The sequence below is a fragment of the Canis aureus genome, chromosome 16 (genome assembly GCF_053574225.1).
Source record: "Canis aureus isolate CA01 chromosome 16, VMU_Caureus_v.1.0, whole genome shotgun sequence".
NCBI lineage: Eukaryota > Metazoa > Chordata > Mammalia > Carnivora > Canidae > Canis > Canis aureus.
In genome coordinates, this window is record NC_135626.1 from 56,354,557 (window position 1) to 56,363,520 (window position 8,964).

Genomic DNA, 8,964 nt, shown 5'->3' on the forward strand with positions numbered 1-8,964 from the left:
AGTCCTTTATTTTGCCCCCAGTGTGAGACCATGGGTGGCCAGGGGCCTGGTGCTAACCAGAAGGAGGGGATCGTGCCACTAATCCTCGGTGTGTAACCATCTGTATCGCTCTTGGTCCAGCCAGAAACAGATGGCACACTCAAAGGGGTTTAACTGAAATGAATGTAATGAAGGAACTGTGCACAGAGGTGTGGGTGGGCGTAAGGGCATCAGCCAGAGATGGATGAGGCGCCCGGACGCTCCATGCAGGTGCAAGCCTTTACCAGCCCTGGAGCTCAAGGGCCGAGGGAGGAGATGATGTTCTAGAGCTCAGCAAGAGCCACAGCCATGGGGAAGGTGGGACTCCATGGGAGCTATAGCTGTAAGGTAACTCGGCCAGGGCCAGAGGGGCAGAGAGCCCAGTGAGGCAGCCCACAGAGGTCCACCTTAAGGCACAGAATGTGGACAGGGTGGCAGGGAGGGGGCACGTGGAAAATTACCAGCACGTCAATGCACAGACCAGCCCCATGTCAGGACCCCAGCACCCTCAAAGCTGCCTACAGTCTGCTGGCACAGCTGGAGGGAATTTCCACATTAGGTATGGCGGGGGGGGGGGGGGGGGGGGTCGCGGAGCTGAAGGGCCCTGGGGGGTTGCCCTTCACTCTCTAATTCCTAAGAGGATAAACTGGATTTTCAGAAACCTCCATTTTCAGTGGAGGTTTCAGTATCTGAAAATGATACTTAGAATTTCAGGTTGTGTGCATCGGATGGCTTAGGTAGTACAAAAGTGGTCCAGGGTTCAAGTTCCAACCACATAGTACTCTGGGTGGTTAACTCCCAAAGATTTAACTGCCTGGGGCACTCACACTTCAGAATATAATTTTATGGTCTCCCTTTGGAAGATATTGATTTGGGGCACCTGGGTGGCTCAGTCGGTTAAGCGTCTGCCTTCAGCTCAGGTTGTGATTCCGAGGTCCTGGGATCAAGCCCCGCGTCAGGCTCCCTGCTCAGGCTCAGCAGGGAGCCTGGTTCTGCTTCTCCCTCTGCCTCTCCCCCTGCTTGTCCTCTCTCTCTTTCTCTCGAATAAATAAATACAATCTTTAAAAAAATATATATGTATATACATACACCAATTCTTGTGCACGACTTCTCAAATGTAAAGGTCACGTAGGCCACTCTTTTACTACCTCTACCTACACCAAAAGCATATCAAAAACCAGCCATTCAATACATTTTAACCCAGCAATGTGCTCCCAAATTATCTTTGCAACTACCCAACTTCACATTGTCTTGTGTCTAAAGACCCAGAGTCTTCTCTCATCCAGTCTTGAGCCAACAGTCTTGGTCTGTCTCTTTACCTGGTAGAACTTAAACAAGACACCACACGAGCAAACAAGCATCCCAACCCAGGAGAGCCAGAGCCTAGCACAGCTTCCTGAAAGCACAGCTCCTTCTACGGCTCTGCAGCTTCCCCAGAGGTCGGGCCCAAGTCCCTGAAATTGCAATGTCCTAAAGCTGACGTCCACTGATACTTAGAATTTCAGGTTGTGTGAATCCCAAGACAGGGCACGATGATCCTGGCAGACTTGGAAATGCTTCCTCCCAATATTCCTCCAGTTGTGTCGTATCCCAGAGGGAAACGTCCCACCAAACTATATCAGGGCAGCAGAATCGTCTCAGGTGGCAGCTGTGCGTGCCCGGGGGCTACTGATCTTTGAATACTTACTGGTTTGTCAGCATACCAGTAAATTAACCTATTACGAAGTTAAACTGTCATCCGTGCACTAAAAACATAGTGAGCATCTATCGTGTTACCAGATGCTTGTTCTGGAAGCTGGGAATTCAGTGAGTTTAAAGACAGACCAAGTCTCCCCCTCCTTGCTGTAGGGCAGACACTCTACAAACAAGTACAACAAATAAAAGAACACCAAGTCTCAATATGGTGACAGATGCTCTGATGAAAATACATGGACAGTAAGGACAGGTGGTTCAGCACACAGGCCCCAGAGCCAGACAGTCTGATTTACATCTCAGCTCTGCTACTTCCTGGGTGACTTGGGGCAAATTATATAATCTCCCTCGGCCCCAATTCCCTCTTCGATAAAAGTAAAAATAGGAACAGGATCTATTTTGGAGGGATTTGTGAATTTGTCAAACTGTGAGCATGAAATAAGGTAGGTAGTTCATATTCAGAGTCTGTATCAGTGGCTGACATTCACTGAGCCCCTGAAAAATATTAGCTCTTCCTACTTTAGATGGGGTGGTCCAGGTGGGCTTCTCAGAGGGGGTGACCCCCATGTGAAGATCTGGTAAAAGGAAGAGCCAGAGGAGGTGCCTGGGCAGCTCAGTGGGTTGAATGTCCAACTCTTGATTTCGGCTCAGGTCATGATCTCAGGGTAGTGAGATGGAGCTCCAAGTGGATCCTCCTTGAGACTCTCTCTCTCACTCTCCCTCTGCCCCTCCCCCTTTCCCATGCTCTCTCTTTCTCTAATAATAATAATAATAATGAGAAGAAGAAGAAGAAGAAGAAGAAGAAGAAGAAGAAGAAGAAGAAGAAAGAAAGAAGAAGAAAGAAGAAAGAAGAAGAAGAAGAAAAGAAACAGCCAGAGTGGAGCTCTTAGGGAGAAGTTAGCCACACCTTGTCTATGAAACAGAAGGAAGATGGGTGAGGTAGGAGTAGATGGTTGGGAGTGGAGAGGCCATGCAGGGACTTGGGTGGTCTTTGATGGGAGTCTGCTTCTGTCCCCAAAGGGCAGGAAGCCATTGGAGGTTTGAAGCAAGAGATGCACTAGGATGGACAATGGAGGTGAAGGACAAGGATCTCTTGTAGATCAGGGATCAGCAAGCTATGGTCCATGGACTGAAGATGGCCACTCTGCCTGCTTTTTTTTTTTTTTAATTTTTATTTATTTATGAGAGTCACACACAGAGAGAGAGGCAGAGACACAGGCAGAAGGAGAGGCAGAGACACAGGCAGAGGGGGAAGCAGGCTCCATGCACCGGGAGCCCGACGTGGGATTCGATCCTGGGTCTCCAGGATCACGCCCTGGGCCAAAGGCAGGCGCCAAACCGCTGCGCCACCCAGGGATCCCCTCTGCCTGCTTTTATAAATAAAGTGTCATTGGCACGCAGCCATGACCATTCATTTACATCCTGTCTAGTCTTGAGTCCTTACTACAGTGGCCATGTTGAATAGTAACAGAGACTGTGGAGCATGCAAAGCCCATTGACTCTGGTTCTTTCTAGCAAAAGTTCATCAACCCCTATTTGGGAGGAAGAAGAGTCTGAAGGACCTGTAAGTAGAATGGGGTGTGGAGGGTGAGAGAGAGTTGGGTCTAGGATGGTTCTGGGTCCCTTAGCCATGAATGCCATTTCCTGAACTGGGGATGCACTAGGGGAGGGTGTAGGATGGGTGGCAGGCAGAGAGTCATTATTTGGGACACATTAAGTTTGAGATGTCTCTTAGATGACCACGTGGTGATTCTAAAGGAGGCAGCCTGGGATGTAGCAGGAGCTCAGGCTGGAGTCACAAATGTAGGAGTCACCTGCAGACATTCTTCCTTGCTCTCCATTTCCATGGCCCCAATGACCCTCTAACTCTTAGGGCCTCGGGGCAGAAGGGGATCACCCAGACAAGGAACGCGGACCAAGAAGAGACTGGTGCTAAGGCTCAAGCCTGGGCCCATCCAGCACCAGCAGTCAAGGACAGGAAGAAGAGCCAGCAAAAATGATCGAGAAGTGCCTTGTGAGGGAGGAGGGAAGGCCCTGGGGGGCATGTCGCAGAAGCCAAGAGAGAAACAGTGTCCACAAGGGGTGGGTCAGCCATGCTGAAAGGCCCAGAAACTGGGAAGCTGCTAAAGCTGGCAAGGTGGCCTTCCTGGCTTTTACTGGATGGGGTGGTGATGTGAGAAGCCCCGACAGGTGGAGCTGAGGAAGAGAACCGGAGGGGACCAGAGTCATGAAGTCTTGATGTGAGAGGAGAGATGGACAGGGGCTGAAAAGAGGCGTGCAGACAACAGAGCATGTTTATAAGATGGGAGACATCAGAGAATGTTTTTAAGATCCGGGTTTTCCCCACCATCTGAAAGTCAAGTGTTCCACAGAACCTCTCAGTAGCAAAAGAAGCAATTACCATTACTTCACGTAGGAAAAATTTTGAGCACTTTCACACCCCAAAAATCACCTTAGTCTTTTCTGATACTTTAGGACACATCTTGGTAACAGACACACAAAGCCGGTGGAGATACAGCCTGGATGCTCCCAGATGCAGTTCAAAGCTGCAGCGGCTGGATGCTGGGATGCAGAGTGTGCTCTGGGGAAGGGGCTGGGCACCCCTCTCACTGGTCCAGTGCACTGCCTCTATTGGGACCCGGCTTTAGATTCTGTTTGTGCTTTTTTTTTTTTCCTTTAAGATTTTATTTATTTATTTGACAGAGCATGGGGAGAGGCAGAGGGAGAAGGAGAAGCAGACCCCCGCTGAGTGGGGAGCCCAGCGTGAGGCTCAATCCCGGGACCCTGGGATCATGACCTGAGCTGAAGGTAGATGCTTAAATGACTGAGCTACCCAGGCGCCCCTGTTTGCGCTTTTCACCTGTTTTTCATAAAAGTGAAAATCCTCTTCAGGTTTCTCTCTGTTAATGAAAATAGGTACTAATGGAAGTCTGCTTTTTTTTAAATTTTTAATTTAATTTAAATTCAATTTGCCAACATATAATCTAACACCCAGTGCTTACCTTTCCTAAAAAGCAAAGGGGCCTGATGTGAACTTTCGAAAAGCAGGGAATGCCTGTGATGGGAAGATCCAGCTGAACTGGGGGGAAATGATACAGCAGAGAGAAGGAAGTGAAGCCTTTGAGAGGTGAGAAGCGAGATCCAGAAGTCAAGGGAGCAGGAACACTGTTCCTTCTAACAAGACAACAGGTGGAAGGTCTAAGTATACATTCAGGCTGGTAGATTCAGCGGATCTAATATGAGGACATTCACATGATTACAGAGCCCGGAGAGGCTCATCAGCTAGGATAGAAAGTGGGGAAGGGAAAAGACAACATACGGGACTTGAAAAGAAGTCTGAGCCTGTTACAGAGTCACCAACTGTTAATCAAATCTTTTGGGCCCTCCGTATTCATCCAGCACGGGGCCAGTGAACGTAGGGAGCATCCAATGACACACTAATTAAGCACAGCACATGTGCCGCATGCAGTTTCCATCCCCTTTCCACCACCTTTTCTTTTTTTGTTCGGTCAAGGTATTGAGAATGTGTGTAGCCCAGACGTCCAGGCTCCTTCATCGGGGGTGATGCCTGCCTGGCTATTTGTCGAAGGTAGAGTCTCAGGAATCTGCAAACAGTGAAGTCAAACAACCACCCCTTCCACTACAAATGTCAGCCCCGGCAGATACAGCTGATGAACGTGGCTCTTAAGATAAGACGTCAAGACGACTGCATTGGGCCCTTTATGGCACTGGCATCTCAGCCCCGAGCTGACAGCCAAAGTCCAAATCCCACCAGGCGGCGATGTGGAGTCCAGCCTCCTGTCCCTTTTACAGACCTGGTCTGTCCTTTGCTGGATCAAATTCCCCTATCTTTCCTCCCTCTCTCCATTCATCTGTGGGTGGTGTCTCCTTTTCTTTCTTTTTTTTTTTTTTTTCCTCTCTCCTTTCCTGTCTCTTCTAGTGCAGCTGGAGTTGAACTCATTTTAACATTCCCAAGTTAAGCTTGCTTCTTCCGCTCGTCCTCTCTTCTCTGGGTTTGTCCAGCTCCTAACTCTGTGGGAGGATGTCCCTTCCTCTGACATCATCGGGGGCCCTGGGGTGGGTGTGCTGCAGGTTTGCTCTTCACACTGAACACTGACATGCCTGACACTATTCACTCGTGCAAATATTTACTGATTCTGCCTGGGAGCGAGCCATGGTGTCCCGGACCCTTTCCAGATGCCAGACCACACAGTGCATAAGGGAAGGAGACCATGTGGTATCTGCAAAGACCATTTAAGAACCCTTCTACTTTAGGCATTATGCTGTCTTGCTTTCTATATTTCTATTTAAAAAGTAAGGACAAACCTGTCCCCTCAACAGACTGAGCGAAATCAGAATGCCAATGGGGCCAGAGAAAGCAAACATGTCAGGACAAATGTATGTTTTGAAAGCGAGCCCTCTAGCACACAGATGCTTGGCCATGAGGCCTGACCACCCTGTGTGCCACCTGCCCCCAGATCACGCTCCAGCTCGGGTTCCAAACTGCTTAAACAATAGCAGAGTGTAGGAAGCAGTGTAGGCACCATCTGAATGTGGCTCAGAATTGTTTGACCCATCCATCTCTTGATGTTCTGAAATTTTCTCTGAAGCTAATAATGTGACAAAATATAAAGATCAAGGACTTTAGAGTCAGGCTGACCAGGATGGGTAGAGAGGCTTGGCTGCTGACTGACTGTGTAATCCCAGGCAGGTTCCTTGGTTCTGCTAAACCTGGCTTTATCTAACAAATGAGTGTAAGACCACCTATGTTGGGGATCCCTGGGTGGCGCAGCAGTTTAGCGTCTGCCTTTGGCCCAGGGCATGATCCTGGAGACCCGGGATCGAATCCCACATCGGGCTCCCGGTGCATGGAGCCTGCTTCTCCCTCTGCCTGTGTCTCTGCCTCTCTCTCTCTCTCTCTCTCTCTCTCTCTCTGTGACTATCATAAATAAATAAAAAATTAAAAAAAAAATCTAGAAAAAAAGAAGAAAATGACACCAAGAAACCCTCCCGGCACCCTCCCACCCCACGCATAGCACCCCGTTTCAAGTCCCAAGCGGTTGTCCTCCCTGAACCAAAATAAAATGATGGCAATGAAACTCGGAAATGCCCTTTGCTCATGCACCTCCTTGAGAAGAGGACTAGTTTCTCCAGAAAGGACTAGTTTCTCATCCCCAGCCCTCGGTCCCCAGCACTTGCTTTGTCCAGCTGCTGAAGCTCAGCTCTTGGCCCCCACCCTGGTCTTCAGAGGGCCAGAGAGCAAAACAAACAAACAACAACAACAATGCAGAGAAGGAGGGGCACGTGGGACCTTGATGCCGAAGGGAAAGGAGAAGGAGACAGAGAGAGTAAAGCGTCAAGGACACATTACCTCCACCCCTGGAGCCTTTCCAGCGCAAGACGGTTTGGTAACGGCCTCTGTTGGGCACTCAGTTCTGCAGGCGGAAGAGCAACAGTGGCATCTTCAGGGCGGCCAGAAGAACGTGGCTGGGGAAGCAGAGGAGGAGAAGCTCTGCTTTAGGAACACACTCCGAAGTGGAGATGTCTGCGGCCAGCCGGCCTTTTCTCTACCTGAGATGACAGGTGTGTGCACAGCGCAAGCCACCTCATACAAACCCCCAGGCACCCCCCCACCACCACCACCGATGCCTCCACCTGCCTCCTTCTTGGCTGTTAGACGGACGTCGGCCAAACTCTTATGGAGCTGGTAACTCAGAAGGAAATGTCAGTTAGGGACTCTGAGGGCAAGCAACCAAAACCAATTTTGATCCTCAAAGACATGAAATTTATCAGTAAGATGCTCATGCAATCTCTGGGAAAGCTGGAGAACCAGGCTCAAGGGACAAACAGGAACAAAGGAAAGTGAAAGCATTCAGAACCCAACCAAAGCATGCCACTGGGCCATCAATTCTGAGGCAGGGCCTCACTGTGGGCGCCCCAAAGCTGCCACCAGCAGCCCGCGCACCTGGGAGCTCCAGTTGGGTTCGATGCCCCTGCTGCCCCCGGAGAGTGAATGTTGCAAGAGGTCACCTCTACCACCACCAGGAAGAAATCCCCACTTTCCGGGCTGCCTCTTGACATCACGGGCTCTCCGTTTCAAGTCCCAAGCGGTTGTCTGATGAGCCAATCCCTGGTCCACAGGCTCCCGACAGGGCTGTAAGGGGCCCCTGGAAAAGATCTTGCCACACAGAGGTGATGTCCCCAAATGCAGAAAAGGCATTCCACAGAGGCTGGGCAGCCTAACGCCAACACAACGTCCCCTACCGCATGCAGCTGACCTGACGGTAAATTGCAGACCTGGCACCACGGAGTGCTTGGTGGGAACCTGCCGGGAAGCTGTGCCACAAAGCAGAAAAGGCACAAGCCGGGAACTGAAAAATCTTGATGAGATCCCCATCCCTTATTAGCCATATGCGACTCGGGTGGGCACAGAAGCTGGTGTTTTGCAGGGACTGTGCGTGGACTGGAAATCTCTCTACCTCCTTTGCAAGACTGATGTGCCTACCACGTGGGCGGGCTTTGAAAGTTAACGGTGCTCCCGAGTAAATCCTTTTGCCGGTCGGGGGGGTTCCAGGTTAGCCAGCTGTAAAATGAGGATATTCCAGTACGTTGTGGGGCTAGTGTGAGATATGGCATGAATGGTTTCATTTTAAGGGGGGGGGGGAATCTTTGCAGTCTGGGATCTGCCTAAAAGAACAGAGGCAGGTGCAGCCCGGGTGGCGCAGCGGTTTAGCGCCGCCTGCAGCCCGGGGCGTGATCCTGGAGACCTGGGATCGGGTCCCACGTCGGGCTCCCTGCATGGAGCCTGCTTCTCCCTCTCCCTCTGCCTGTGTCTCTGCCTCTCTCTGTGTCTATGAATAAATAAATAAAATCTTTTAAAAAAAAAGAAAAAGGGTCTTGGAGTCCGGGTGAGAACCAGGCCCCCGCGGGCGCCGAGCATCCTTCGCATCCTTCGCGCCCAGGCACGGGCTGCACACCAGGACCCGCCGGACCCCGCCCCCGGACCCCAAGGCACCCCGACTGCAGCCCGGGGCCGCGGGCACGACGACGCCCCGGGAGGCTGCACGGCCCGGGCCAAAGCGCTCGAGCTGCGCTGCTGCGGGCGCTCCGCGAGCCCCCGGGCGCGGTCGGGAGGCTGGGAGACACCCCCGCGGACCGACGTGCCCCCAACAAGCATGGCCGACAGCGGGGCGGAAGCGCTTCCGCCCCTATCCAACATGGCCGCCGGGCGGGGCCTCCGGGCGGAAGTGACCC

General features: G+C 51.4%; 1 protein-coding gene across 2 annotated transcripts in view; it reads right to left on the reverse strand.

The window, feature by feature from the left end:
• The window catches only part of SLC39A11 (solute carrier family 39 member 11), a 404,898-nt gene extending 396,592 nt beyond the window's left edge, over window positions 1-8,306 (reverse strand). The window contains exons 1-2 of one of the 2 annotated variants that reach the window (XM_077854073.1): window positions 7,370-8,306; window positions 7,082-7,197 (exon numbers count right to left, since the gene is read on the reverse strand). The gene's annotated coding sequence lies outside the window, so the exon portion shown is untranslated. Of the gene's footprint in view, window positions 1-7,081; window positions 7,217-7,369 lie in introns of those variants that run through there. The other variant, XM_077854074.1, reaches the window with a different exon arrangement.
• Window positions 8,307-8,964: the final 658 nt, after the last annotated feature.